The 14,569-nt window shown below is 50.5% G+C and overlaps 1 protein-coding gene across 4 annotated transcripts in view; it reads right to left on the bottom strand.

The window, feature by feature from the left end:
• Positions 1-14,569, bottom strand: part of CUEDC1 (CUE domain containing 1) — a 95,751-nt gene that overhangs the window by 64,393 nt on the left and 16,789 nt on the right. Inside the window, exon 1 of one of the 4 annotated variants that reach the window (XM_039476624.2) lies at positions 11,150-11,821. The exons of the other annotated variants lie outside the window; for them this stretch is intronic. The gene's annotated coding sequence lies outside the window, so the exon portion shown is untranslated. Of the gene's footprint in view, positions 1-11,149; positions 11,822-14,569 lie in introns of those variants that run through there. 4 annotated transcript variants of the gene reach the window in all.

Here is a 14,569-nt window from a genome sequence, read left to right as displayed (position 1 = left end):
GAGCAAGCCAGTGGAGTACCCTTCCCGAGGGGCAGAAATTCTCCAGGGAACATAACCAACAGCCCTAGCCCTTAGAGTGCCCTAAAGGAGTCTGGCGAAAGACACTCTAGTGAAACAGCCTGGTCAGGTGCTCTGCCCGAGGCAAAGAGATGGAAGTCAGCTGCCGCTGCAGGGTCCAATATCCCTCAGAGATGCCCGCAGCCGAGGATCCCTGCTGGTGCCGCCACCCCCAAGCACAAGGATATAAAAGAGATGAGCTTCACCATCTGGGGTGCAGGAGCCTCCAGGGAATGCCTGCCCGAGTAAGGGAGAATGGCAGGTCCCTAAGCCATGTGCGAATGTGAAGGAAGAAGGGAGTCAAAGGAGCTGCAGCAGCTGTCTCTAAAAGAACACTAATTACAGGGCCGCCCTGCCTTAGCCAGGCCTGGTGCTGCCAGCAAAGATGCTCCCAGCTCAGTGCTCACCTGGCCGCCTGTGCTTTGCAGCCTGTGGCTGGCCCAGAGGTGGCAAGGGTGGTCTGGCTGGGGCTGCAGGCCTGATGGCTCCTCAAGCTGGGTGGGGAGGCCGCAAGCCCAGCTTATTGAGAAGTCCTCATCAAAGGGTCAGGGGCCCTGTGCCGGAAGACCCTGGAACGTGGGGATAATTAGAGAACTTCCTTGTCTGGAAATGTTAAAGACCCACCAACGCTGGAATGGAAAAAAGTGACGTTTTCATCCCTTGAAGTTGTGGGAGGGGGCAGAGTCAAGTGCAGAGGTAGGAAATGCCAGTTCTCCAGGGGTCCATCACCTGCCACTCATAGCAAGGAGCTCAAGTTCACTGTCACCTCCTGCATCACCTCCTGTTGCTGGCATTTTGCTGAGACGCCGGAGAGGACCGAAAAAGGCCCACACCAAGCCAAAAAGGTGGGCAGGAGAAAAAAGCACTGGCCTAGCAGTCAGACTAGCCGGGTCTCATCCCCATTCAAGCCCCTCCACCCTCTGAAATAGGTGTGATTTAGATAGTGCATCAAAACATTTACAGATCAGTGAGAAATGTATGAGATGGAACTTCTAAAACCTGTCAAATTCTGGCCAGGTACAGTGGCTCTCCCTTGTGTAATCCCTGCACTTTGGGAGGCTGAGATGGGAGGATCACTTGAGGCCAGGAGTTCAAGACCACCCTGGACAACATAGCAAAAACCCTGTCTCTATTTACAAATTGTAAAATAAAAAAATAAATTTAAAGCTATCAAAGTCTAAACAAGTGGAAAAGGTGGTTAAGATGCATGGGAAGTCATTGTAAAGTGAAGGTATTTTGCTTCTGTTTTGGAAGCAAATTAGCAAATTATATTAGCAATATACAAAAAAAAAAAAATCTGCTAATGTATTAGCAAAAAATAACCAAGCACATTGTTTTTCTTTTCAAACCACTCATATATACACTGTAAAACAGGGTTATGGGGCTGCTTCTGGAACACAGGAAACAGGGCTCAGCAGCTGGTGCCACACTGGGCCTCTTGGACCAAAGCGGGAAGGGAATGACTCAGATAGGGAAAGGAAGAGACGAAACCAATAAAACAGGGGGAAAAGTAGGGAGGCTGGAACCCTGCATCTCTGGGAAAGAGGCCCAGATGAAAGGGAGGCGCAGCTGGGGGAAACAGGCTGGCAATTGTTCGCAGGGCTGGCCGGCCCGCTGCTTTGTGTGTTAATGTAATTAAGGGCTCGGTGGGGGCCAGTGTTTAGAATCCTTTAACTCCCTGCCATTCTCACAGAACTGCTGGGACAGAGTGGGGCTGTTATGGAGGGTGGCACTGGGTTTCTGCTCAGCTCAGCTGAAAGGGCATCCAGGGACAGGAGGGCTTGGACGGCAGGAGGTGGAGCCCTCATTCCAGGGTCCCTGAGAGGCACTTCCTCCTCCTTCCCACTGCCCCCGGAGTCTCCCAAAGCCCTGACACTGCTCTGACCCTGCTTAACACTCGTGGTAATTGCTGGGGCTGCTGCAGAAAGCCCAGGGAGCAAAAAAAGCCAGAGTTAATTAAAGAGAGAAAAATAGTCTGCTTCTCCTGTGTTCACTGAGGCTTCCCTCCTGCCCACACCCTTTGGGTTGGGGCATCCCGTTTCAAAGAAGCTCCCAAGGCAGGACTCTCCATGCCTGGAGCCAAAACCAACAACAGCACATGGAAATTACTGAACAGGAGCAGCTGGGTCTCGCAGGCTTCTAGGAGCCTTGCTCCAAAGCTCCCAGCTCCTCAGAATTCCCAGAGGTATGTCAGGGAGGTATGTCAGGGAGTGATTTGGCAAGAACACCCACCCACCCATCCAAAGAAAGCCTCACAGCCAGGCGCAGTGGCTCACGCCTGTAATCCCAGCACTTTGGGTGGCTGAGGCGGGCAGATGACTTGAGGTTGGGAGTTTGAGACCAACATGGAGAAACCCTGTCTCTACTAAAGATACAAAATTAGCTGGGTGTGGTGGCGCATGCCTGTAATCCCAGCAACTCGGGGCTGGGGGCCCGGGGGATGGGGGTGCTGAGGCAGGAGAATTGCTTGAACCTGGGAGGCGGAGGTTGCGGCGAGCCAAGATCGCATTATTGCCCTTTAGCCTGGGCAACAAGACCGAAACTCCATATCAAAAAAAAAAAAAAAAAAAGGAAAGGAAAAGAAAAAGAAAGCCTCACATTAACCCCCAGCCCAATAACTTGCTGCTCTGCAACGAAGACAGTGCAGCTCTTGCTACCAACATGAGATTCCTCTAGATGGCAACGGGGCATTCCATAGGCAAAACAATTCATGCAATGTGAGCATTTACAAACATTATTCCATCTAACCTCACAACTGCCCTGTGAGAGAGGTACCATTCTTTCCTGCACTTTATAGATGGGGAAACTGAGGCTTAGAGAGGATAAATAGCTGTACCCAAGGTCAACAAGCCTGCAAGTAGCAGAAGAAAGATTCAAACCCTGGCACCCTGACTCCAAAGCCTGTGTAGTTAACCCCTATTCTATGCCAAGGGGCCAACTCAGTCTATGGGCAGTAGAAACACGCCTTTTGAAGCTTACAGCCTGGTACAAGGTTCTTAGCAAAGGCTCTGTGAGGTTTCTGTGAGGTCTATGGACCCTCTCATCCCCAAAATTGAATGCGCAATTTAATGTGTTTGTATGTGCGTATGCTTTTTGGGGTAGGGAGGGGTGTCAAAGTTCTCTTTAGATTATCAATAGGATCTGGGACCAGAAAAAAGCTCAAGAACCTACGGCCAATAAGGTAACAACATTCTAATGCCTTGTTAAGTCAATTCTAGAACACAGATCTTCTGATTTGAGCCTTCTGCTTTTTCACCTCACCTCTTTGCTGTCAAAAAATAGCGAAGAGGGCAATTTGAGTTTCTCCAGAAAGGAAGAATATACACTGGCATTCGAGCATTAGAGGCACCTGGCACTGTAAGTCTGTCCAGCCTGCCTGGGAGACAGTATCCAGGCTATCCACTTGGGGTGGGGTGCGGGAGGGAAAGGGTTAACAGCCAAGTCCTGTGGGATTAAGGGATTTCCTACACTGTGTTTATTACTTCTTTCCATCACTTAAAAACAAGTTCCAACACTGTCCCAATTCTGATCCTGGGTTTTACTTGGATCCACATTGAGAAAAAGAATAATTCATTACAGCAGCCTCAAACTATCAGAAATCAGCAGGCGGGGGGGGGGGGGGGGGGGGGGGGGGGAGTTTCCATTCCATGCTAATCTGTTATAGTCTTAAAGGCCACTGTCTGCCTAAAAACAAGGGTGTTCCTTAACTGAGGCCATTGTCCTCCTTTCCAGATGCTCCATGACAGCAAACAATGACAATGCTACCGCTGCCAACATGTGACACCCAATATGATCGGGCCCAAATTTGGTGTGCTGGGCTCTTCGTGATAGGCTTTACCCAGTCTTATCTCATTTAATCCTTATCCCAACTCTATGAGGTAGGGGCATTATCTTCTCCAATTGAGAGAATCTAGGAGACAAAATTAAGGCCCAGAGAGGTTAAACAGCTGCCCAAGAACACACAGCAAGTCAGTGACAGTGCCAGGATTCAAACCTGGATCTATCTGACCCCAAAGACAGGGCTTCAGACCAGGGCCACTAAAAGTATGTCTACAGACCGCCTACAAACTGTTAGTTGTGAGAAAAAGGAAGGAAGGATTTTAAAACGTTTCTAGCAATTCGACATTACCACAGTATCCAGGCATGTGATCCATGGACTTCCCTCTTAAAACAGAGTATAGGCCAGTCTGGTTAGTTTCAGACTTGCACAGACTGGTCATGCTCATCGGTCCCTGAACAATGAATAGAACAAGCTGCCCTTCGCCTCAGATACTTTGAGCAGCATTGTTGCAAAGCACTGCAAACAGGGCCTAGAAGACACTCAAACGAGGTTCAGCAGGTCCCCAGCTGTCTCTGCAGCATCCAAAGTCTTCTAGCACAGTGCTTCTCAGATTTTATCTTTTTATTTTTATTTTTTGAGATGGAGTTTCCCTCTTGTTTCTCAGGCTGGAGTGCAGGGGCGCAATCTCGGCTCACTGCAACCTCTGCCTCCCCGGTTCAAGCGGTTCTCCTGTCTCAGCCTCCTGAGTAGCTAGGATTACAGGCAGACACCACCAGGCCCGGCTAAATTTTTGTGTTTAGTAGAGACAGGGTTTCACCATGTTTGTCGAGCTGGTCTCGAACTCCTGAACTCAGGTGATCCACCTGTTTTGGCCTCCCAAAGTGCTGGGATTACAGGCATAAGCCACCAGGCTTGGCCACTTCTCAGACTTGAATGTGCACACGAAACACTGAGGACCTTGTTAAAATGTAGATAGATTCAGGAAGTTCAAGGTTGGGCCCGTGATACTCCATTTCTAACCAGGTGATGTCAGCACTGCTGGTCTGGGGACCTGACTTCGGGTGGAAGTCTCCAACTGCACATGCAGGACAGGGCCTGCGAGGCTGGTGCTGCGAACTCCACCTGACCAAGCAAGCTGGACTCCAGCAAAGGCTCACCAGTCAGCACTGGCTTCGAGGAGGCCAGAAGGTAGCCCTTACAAAACCTTTCCCCAACTCCAGCCTGAGTCTGGGATGCCCAGGGGCCCTTTTATCCTGAGTCAGAAACCAAAATCCTTAACAGAAGGCAGACAAAAGCAGTTCAGAAGCATTTGCAAACATTGCGAGGAACGCTACCTACAACCACAGCCAAGAGGAGGGAGCATTTTGAGAAAACTGCCCACTTCAGTTCTGCTCAAGCCAGACTGAAGCTGGGTCTCAGACAGTGACGGCCTGGGAGAATCACTACATACATGTGTTTGGACAGCACTTTCTACTTCTTAAAAAGAAGATATCCACATCTATCATGAGCGCTGAGAAATCTAATTAAGAGCCGGAAACCTCAGAGGAAGGGATGTGCTGTGGTCAAAACAGGAGGACAGAAATAACCCCCTCTGTGACCACGCCTGTAGCCAGAAAGAGCCACAAACAGCCCAATTCCAAAGGAGGAATGGTCCCCACTTCCCGAAGGCAACCCTCCCATGACCTGCTCGACTCCCTGGAAATTCTTGACACTAAAGACCTTCTTTCTTAGTGCCAACCTCAGGTTCTCCTAGTTCCATATCTGGCACAAGGACTGAAGGACTTATTAAAGGGCTGCCCAGGTGCAGTGGCTTATGTCTGTAATCCCAGCTTAGGAAGAGAAGGCAAGCAGATTACTTGAGCTCAGGAGTTCGAGACCAGCCTGTGCAACATGGCAAAACTGTGTCGCTACAAAAAATACAAAAATTAGCTGGAGGTGGTGGCACACACCTATAGTCTCAGCTACTTGGGGGCTGAAGCGTGGGATCGCCTGAGCCTGGGAAGTCGAGGCTGCAGTGAGCTGTGTTCGACCTCCAGCCTGGGTGATTAAGTGAGACCCTGTCTCAAAAACAAGAAAAATGAAAGAAAAATTTGCAGGAAAAACCCCAGATCTCCCATTCATTCAGGGCAGTGGTTCATTCATTCAAAAACACTAATAAAGCCACCACCACATGCCGGGCGCTGTCAGGAGGCAGGAATACAGGCACAGGCTGGGGCCTTCTCCTTACCCTCCTCTAAAGAAGTGGGGAATCACCGGGCATGGTGGCTCACCCCTGTAATCCCAGCACTCTGGGAGGCTGAGGCAGGAGGATCACGAGGTCAAGAGTTCAAGATCAGGCCGGGCTCGGTGGCTCAAGCCTGTAATCCCAGCACTTTGGGAGGCCGAGGCGGGCGGATCACGAGGTCAAGAGATCGAGACCATCCTGGTCAACATGGCGAAACCCCGTCTCTACTAAAAATACAAAAAATTAGCTGGGCATGGAGGCGCGTGCCTGTAATCCCAGCTACTCAGGAGGCTGAGGCAGGAGAATTGCCTGAACCCAGGAGGCGGAGGTTGCGGTGAGCCGAGATCGCGCCATTGCACTCCAGCCTGGGTAACAAGAGCGAAACTCCGTCTCAGAAAAAAAAAAAAAAAAAAAAAAAAAAAAAAAAAAAAGAGTTCAAGATCAACCTCACCAACAAGGTGAAACCCTCTCTCTACTAAATATACAAAAATTAGCCAGGCATGGTGGCGGATGCCTGTAATACCAACTAGTCAGGAAGCTGAGGCAGGAGAATCACTTGAACCTGGGAGGCGGAGGTTGCAGTGAGCCAAGATCTTGCCACTGCACTCCAGCCCGGGCGACAGAGTGAGACTCTGGAAAGAAAAGAAAGAGAGGAAGGAAGGAAGGAAGGAAGGAAGGAAGGAAGGAAGGAAGGAAGAGAAGGAGGAAGGGAGGAAGGAAGGGAAGGAGGGAGGGAGGGAGGGAGGGAGAGAGAAACAGAGAGAGAGGTGGAGAATAAGCAATAAAGGGATCATGAGGCCTTTAACTAAGTCAAAGGGCACTGCTGCTCCTGGAGTGGGAGGGAAAGTAAGCTCCTGGGCAGCAGCTCTCACATATGCATGGACTCAGGGAAAGCCAGCCCGAGGGTGGGACTGGGTATTGAAGTTGATGATGGCTGACAGATTTCCTTCCCTTTACTCACGCAGGGCCAAGAAAGGCCTGAGGGTTAGCAACACACAAAAAAACACAGTTAAAAGGGCTTGATGTCCCAACCAAAGGGTTCTCAACAAGACGTAATCCTGAATCCAGGGAGGATCCAGCTGAAAAGCCTCCTCGGGACTGCAGAGGACTCCCTTGAAACCACGAGCCTCTTTCTCCTTTTCATAAATCAAATCGTTTCTCCTACCTCCAAACCATGAGCTGCTTCCCTACACAATGCCCCCACCCTGCTCCTCCTACCCACGTGTCCTTCCCTCTCTCAGATTTCTGCTTAAAACATATCTCCAGGCTGGGAGCAGTGGCTCACGCCTGTAATCCCAGCACTTTGGCAGGCCGAGGTGGCAGGGGTGGGGAGGGGTGCATCACCTGAGGTTAGGAGTTTGAGACCAGCCTGGCCAACATGGTGAAATCTCATCTCTACTAAAATTACAAAAACAAACAAACAAACAAACAAACAAACAAACAAAAAACAGCTGGGTGTGGTGGTGCATGCCTGTAGTCCCAGCTACTTGGGAGGCTGAGGCATGAGAATCTCTTGAACTTGAGAGGTGGAGATTGCAGTGAGCCAAGATCGCTCCACTGCACTCCAGCTTGGGGGACAAAGTGAGACTATGTCTCAAAATAAATAAATAAATAAATGGAAATTTTAAAAAAATATCTTGTCCAGGAACTAGAGCAAGGGTTCTCAACCTTGGACACTACTGACATTTGGGGCTAGAGAGTCAGGGGCTGTCCTGTATGTTGGAAAATGTTTAGCAGCATCCCTGGCCTCGACCCACAAATGCCAGTGGCAGCAACACCCCCAGGTGCAACACTGCCGATGTCTCCTGGGGGAAAAACCATCCCCACTTGTGAACCACTGCACTAGATAGATGCTTCTCAACCAGGGCTGCCCAGCAGAAACACGTGGGGAACATGTAAAACTCACCCATGCCTGAGCCCCACGCAGCACTAGCAAAGTCAGACAGCCTCACAGTCAGCAAGGTGGAAAACCACTGAACAGAGCTACTCTGGACATTCTGGACCTCTAAACCAGTCTAAGATTCTACAAGTAAACAACAATGTCTGTAACTGTGTATACCCTTAATCCTTTTAATGTGGCGGTCAGTTCCTCCATTAGACCAAATCTCTCCAGAAGCAGGAACCATATCTTCTTTTTCCCTGTCTCTGCAAAGCTGTATGCAGCTTTTGTATACTAATCAAAAAAGCTGGGAAAGCTTATGAGCCCCCCTTTACCCCAACTTCAGAAGGAAGAAGCTACTTTCAATAGCACCATCTCCCCCAATTCAACGGCATATGACAAGGGAGAATTTGCAAAGGGAAGAAGGGACAGAAGAGATGGGAATCCAGAAGATCCCAGCCTCCTGATTTTGGTCCCAGGTCCAGCCTTGGAATGAGACCCTTCGTGCTCTCTGCCGGCCTTGGGGAAAGCTTGCTGAGTTGCCAGGATGCTGGGCTAGGTATACTCACACTTCCTGAGCCCCACCTCTCCTGGCCAGACTGGAAGGCATGAGACTGGGGTCTTCAGCAGTAAACTCCAGTCTACCAGATCAGATGCTGCGTTCCCCAGGCCAACACTGACTCGAGAACAAATGAACACAGGCCCAGAACAGCTCTATTTGGAGCCTGGCTTATGGGCTGGGATCTTTCTCCTCATACCTCCCTCAAAGATCCCCAGGAGCATCTGGGGACCTGGCCGAGAGAGGCCAGCCCGATGTTAACAGATGTAGTCATATCCGTCTCCTGCTCCCCTCCCTATTCAGCTCACCACCTTTTCAGACAAGGAAAAGAGGAATGCAGGGTCAAGAAAGAATATTTAAAGCCAAGGTGGAAGGAATGCTTGAGCCCAGGAGTTTGAGACCAGCCTGAGCAACATAGCGAGATCTCTTCTCTACAATATAAAAATAAAAATAGCTGGGCATGGTGGTGCACACCTGTAGTCCCAGCTACTTGGGAGGCTAAGGCAGGGGTATTGCTTGAGCCCAGGAATTCCAGGTTAGAGTGAGCCATTATTGTGACTCTGTACTCCAGCCTGGGCAATAGAACAAGAGCCTGTCTCAAAAAAAAGGGAAAGAAAGAAAGAATATTTGGATATTAACCCCTATCTTTTTTAAGAAGTGGAAGTAAGCCGGGCGCGGTGGCTCAAGCCTGTAATCCCAGCACTTTGGGAGGCCGAGGCGGGTGGATCACGAGGTCAAGAGATCAAGACCATCCTGGTCAACATGGTGAAACCCCGTCTCTACTAAAAATACAAAAAATTAGCTGGGCCTGGTGGCACGTGCCTGTAATCCCAGCTACTCAGGAGGCTGAGGCAGGAGAATTGCCTGAACCCAGGAGGCGGAGGTTGCAGTGAGCCGAGATCGCGCCATTGCACTCCAGCCTGGGTAACAAAAGTGAAACTCCGCCTCAAAAAAAAAAAAAAAAAGAATACCTTAGAGGAGCAGAGAATGCCATCCTTTTTTTTTTTTTTTTTTTTTTTTTTTGAGGCAGAATCTCACTCTGTCACCCAGGTCAGTGTGCAGTGGCACAATCTCAGCTCACTGCAGCCTCTGCCTCCTGGGTTCAAGCAATTCCCATGCCTTAGCCTCCCAAGTAGCTGAGATTACAGGTGTGTACCACCACACCTGGCTATGTTTTGTATTTTTAGTAGAGACAGGGTTTCACCATGTTGGCTAGGCTGGTCTCAAACTCCTGGCCTCAAGTGATCCACCTGCCTCAGCCTTGGAGTGTTGGGATTACAGGTGTGAGCCACCACACCCAGCCCCTTCCTGATTTTTATGCTTGGGTTAGCTTACAGACAAAATTATGGGGACAGAATCCAGGGACCAAGCTCCCTCAGACAGCAAAGGCTATTTGTTCCAGTGCCAGGAATCAGCTTTCTTACTAAAACTACTGGCTAATACTCAAGAATGCAAATTGCCAATATAGTTACCTTACATTTAATGAATGGTTTAGCATTTTCTCTGAGATTTTACTTATTTGACATTCCATGCCAATGGGATGAGTAATCCTTAAAGATGTGCTTCAGGCCAGGTGCGGTGGCTCACGCCTGTAATCCCAGCACCTTGGGAGGCAGAGGCAGGCAGATCACGAAGTCAAGAAATTGAGACCATCCTGGCCAACATGATGAAACCTCATCTCTACCAAAAATACAAAAATTAGCTGGGAGTGGTGGCGTGCATCTGTAGTCCCAGCTACTAGGGAGGCTGAGGCAGGAGAATTGGTTGAACCCGGGAGGCAGAGGTTGCAGTGAGCCAAGATCATGCTGCTGTACTCCAGGCTGGTGACAGAGCAAGACTCCATCTCAAAAAAAAAAAAAAAAAGATCTGCTTCAGGCATCAGGCAGCCCCGGCTGGCTTGCTGAAATCAGTGTAGGGCAGTGAAGACTTCCATCCTGAGTGACTGGTGTGACAGTGATTCTTTTTTTAAGTTTCCCTCCCTTCCATTAGACACACACACACACACACACACACACACACACACACACACACACGTTGCCTAGGGACTGGACACATTCCTGGTGCTTACTCTTCTTTTCATTCTCCAGAAGCAGGAGCTTTGGAAACCGGGGCCTCCAGGAAATATGCCTGGGGCCGGGGTGAAGGGGGTCCAGGAGTGACATTTCCTCACAGTCAGGCCCGCCCCGCCCCCGCTGCCCTCCCTTTCCTCCCGAGGTTTGAAAAGCCCCAGCGGCTGGAACTGAAAGGCTTCCACAGGGAACAAGGCCCCCTTTGAAAGCCTGTGTTTATCCCGGGTGCAGCCAGGGGTTGTCATGGCCACGGTCCACCTTGGCAGCCCAGGCCTGCCTAGAGCAGCCTCGACGCCCGGCTGTCCCACCCCAACTCCTTCCTAGGGGACCCTACTGGCACCCCTCTCCTGGGCCCCCTTGACTGCTGGAAGCAGGGATTTTCATCAAGTCCCCCAGGCTGAAAGCATAATCCTGGAGAGACTGAAAGAGGATTAAGCCTCCCTCTGGGGCTCCTGAGAGAAAGGCAAGGGGCCTTGACCGGCCCTGCCCACACCCACCTCCGCTGGTGCTGCCCCGACCCTGGGCCAGTGACCAGCTCGCCCGCTAATGAGAATGACTTATTTATGTAATTCATTATCACCGTGTCCTGGAGCCAAGCAGCGTCAGGGGAGGTCAGATCGGGAGCCGGACAACGAGGAAAGGGAGGGTGTCTCCTCTCAGCCTCAACCTGAACCCGGCAGGCCTGTGCACCGCAGGAAACCACAGGGGCCTTGCGACCCGAGGACAAAGGCGCTGAGGACACAGTGGGACGGTGTGGACTCCCAGGGCCCGTGAGTGCACAAGCCTGGCCAGGGAAGCTCAGCCTTGCCGGCTCCACATGCCTCGTTTGGCCCTTCCCCCAGGAGAAGCCAGAGGGAGCAGAGGCTCTAAATAATTCAGCTCTCAAATTGCTCTGTGGTCAGAGCTTCTTCATTTATTTTTTAACTCTCCAGGCTCCACGGTTTCGCAATGGAAGCACTCTAATCCCAGCTCTCAGAATCAGGTGCCTCTCGAGCCCCTGGCCCAGGATGGAAGGGAAGGAGGCACCCAACTTCTGGGATTCTGCAGACTCATCCCTACAGTTCAACACCTCGTGAGGTCTCGGGGACAGTGGCCAGTTCACAGATGGGCAGCAGGAAGAGAGGTGGCAGTGCTGGCCTCAGGGCTGTTTCCACAGAGTACGCCACTACTGCGCTGGCAGAACTGGAGTAACAGAAAGACTGGAGCTACAGCCGGTGGGAGGCATAGACCCACCTCTGCACGCAGCTCCCCTCTCCTGCCCACGGCCCCTCCAGCTTCCTATCGATCCGCTCTCAGGGCTTCTTCCTGGACCCCCAGCCCATCCCACCCCCACACAGCCCTTTGTGTTCATTCATACTCTTAAAGGGCCTGGGCACCCTGCCATGGGTCCCTGGAATTGGCCTGGCCTCGGCTTCTATTAATAATATTAGTTAATATTTGATTGCACATCCATTTCATGTAATTCTCACAATAACCACACAAAACAGGTACTATGACTATCCTCATTTCACAAATGAGGAAACTGAGACTCAGGGAGGTTTAGAAATCTGCTCAGAGGCCGGGTACAGTGGCTCACGCCTGTCATCTTAACACTTGGGAAAGCTGAGGTGGGAGGATTGCTTGAGCCCCGGAGTTCGAGACCAGCCTGGACAACATGGTGAGATTCCCATCTCTACAAAAAATACAAAACTTAGCGAGGCATGGCAGCATGCACCTGTGGTCCCAGTCACTCAGGAGGCTGAGGCAGTAGGATGCTTGAACCTGGGAGGTCTAGTTTGCAGTGAGCCGGGATTATGGTACTGCACTCCAGCCTGAGTGACAAAGTGAGACCCTGTCTCAAAAGAAAAGAAAAGCTGGGCGCAGTGGCTCATGCCTGCAATCCCAGCAATTTGGGAGGCTGAGGCAGGTGGATCGCCTGAAGTTAGGAATTCGAGACCAGTCTGGCCAACATAGTAAAACCCCACCTCTACTAAAAATATAAAAAATTAGCCGGCATGGTGGCGTGGTGGCAGGCGCCTGCAATCCCAGCTACTAGGGAGGCTAAGGCAGGAGAATCGCCTGAACCTGGGAGGTGGAGGTTGCAGTGAGCCGAGATTGCGCCATTGCACTCCAGCCTGGGCAACAAGAGCAAGACTGTCTCAAAAAAAAAAAAAAAAAAAAAAGAAAAGAAAAGAAAAGAAAGAAATCTACCCAGAAGCTGGGCACAGTGGCTCATACCTGTAATCTCAACCCTTTAGGAGGCTGAGGCAGGAGAATCATTTGAGCCTAGGAGTTCAAGACCAGCCTGGGCAACATAGCAAGATCCGGTCTCTACGAATAATTTTTAAAAATAGCCAGGCGTGATGGTGAGTGCCTGTAGTCCTAGCTACTCACAGATGCTAAGGTGGGAAAACCCCTTGAGCCCAGGGGACCCAGGCTGCAGTGAGCTGTGATAATGATACTGCACTCCAGCTGGGATGACAGAGAGAGAACTTGTCTCAAGAAAAAATAAAAAATAAATTTAAAAATCTGCCTAGGTGGGAAACAAGCATAAGAAGCCAAAAAGATAAAATAATTGTAATAAAAAAATTTTTTTTAATCTGCCTAGGTCGCAGAGACAGTGACGAGCAAGGCTAAAAGCCAGCTGCCTAATTCCAGTCTCCAGGCGTTAAGCGCCATGCTGTATGGACACAGGCTGCACACACAGGATCCTCAAGCCCAGAGAGATGAGGTAACTTGCTCACAGGCACACAGCCAGTTGAGAGTCTGGGGACCAAAGCGCCACATTTGGGCTAACATCCTTTCTCCATTACACAGTTTCAAGTATAGAAGCGTCTGTATTTACACAGGTGATAAATACACGTTTGCTCTCTGGTTTATGATGTCATAGCCTAACACCCTATAAACCTAGCTTAACCCCCAGCGATGCCCTGTGCTGGCCCTGGCCCCAGCCCTGACTCCTCCCGGCTCCATGGCCTTCCAACAAACAGCTTGCCTGCCTCCACCAAGACTTTGAAATTCTCTCTCACAGCATTACAATCCTTCCCATGCCCCTTCAGGGCAAGGCAATCTCCAAGATTCCTAATGAGAGACCGGGCACCAGCACACCAGAGCACATGTATACAACACCTGACAGTTCCTAAAGTGTCGTACAGACACCACCCAGCCAACTCAGCAACCAGGAACCAGCTAAACATGGACAACAGCTTTTTATTTATTTTTATTTTTACTTGAGAGAGAGTCTCACTCTGTCACCCAAGCTGGAGTGCAGTGGCATGGTCTTGGCTCACTGCAACCTCAGCCTCCGGGGTTCAGGCAATTCTCCTGCCTCAGCCTCCTGAGTAGCTGGGACTACAGGCATATGCCACCACACCCTGCTGATTTTTGCATTTTAGTAGAGATGGGCTTTTACTTTGTTGGCTAGGCTGATCTTGAACTCCTGACCTCAGGTGATCCCCATTGCCCCCCCACCCCGCAACGTGCTGGGATTACAGATGTGAGACACTGCACCAGGCCTAGCTTTTAATTTTTTTAGACAAGGTCTTGGCCTGGGTAAAGACTGGATGAAGTGCAGTGGTGCAATCCCGGTTCACCGCAGCCTTGAACTCTGGGGCTCAGGTGATCCTCCCACCTCAGCCTTCCAAGCAGCTGGGACTACAGGCACAAACCACCACACCCAGCTAATTTTTCAAATTATGTATAGAGATCGGGGGGCTCACTATGTTGCCCAGGCTAGTCTCAAACTCCTGACCTCAAGTGATCCTCCCACCTTGGTCTTCCGGAGTACTGGGATTATAGGCGTGAACCACTCTACCTGCCCTGAACAGCTTTTGGAGGTGTGTGGCCAGCTCATCCTCCTGTGAGGACTGCCTCCACTTCCATTCACAGGGGAAAGTCCCTACCCCATGGTACTATGTGATCATGTCCTCCTGGCCCTAGCTGACTGGCCCACTGGTAGACAGCTGATCCACACGAGCCCATCAGACTCTTTCTTCAGGATTTCACATCAAGGTTCAGATTA

This window comes from Saimiri boliviensis, chromosome 17 (genome assembly GCF_048565385.1).
Source record: "Saimiri boliviensis isolate mSaiBol1 chromosome 17, mSaiBol1.pri, whole genome shotgun sequence".
NCBI classification, from domain to species: domain Eukaryota; kingdom Metazoa; phylum Chordata; class Mammalia; order Primates; family Cebidae; genus Saimiri; species Saimiri boliviensis.
Note: the sequence above shows the minus strand (reverse complement) of the source record. Positions and strands in the feature narration are given on the sequence as shown.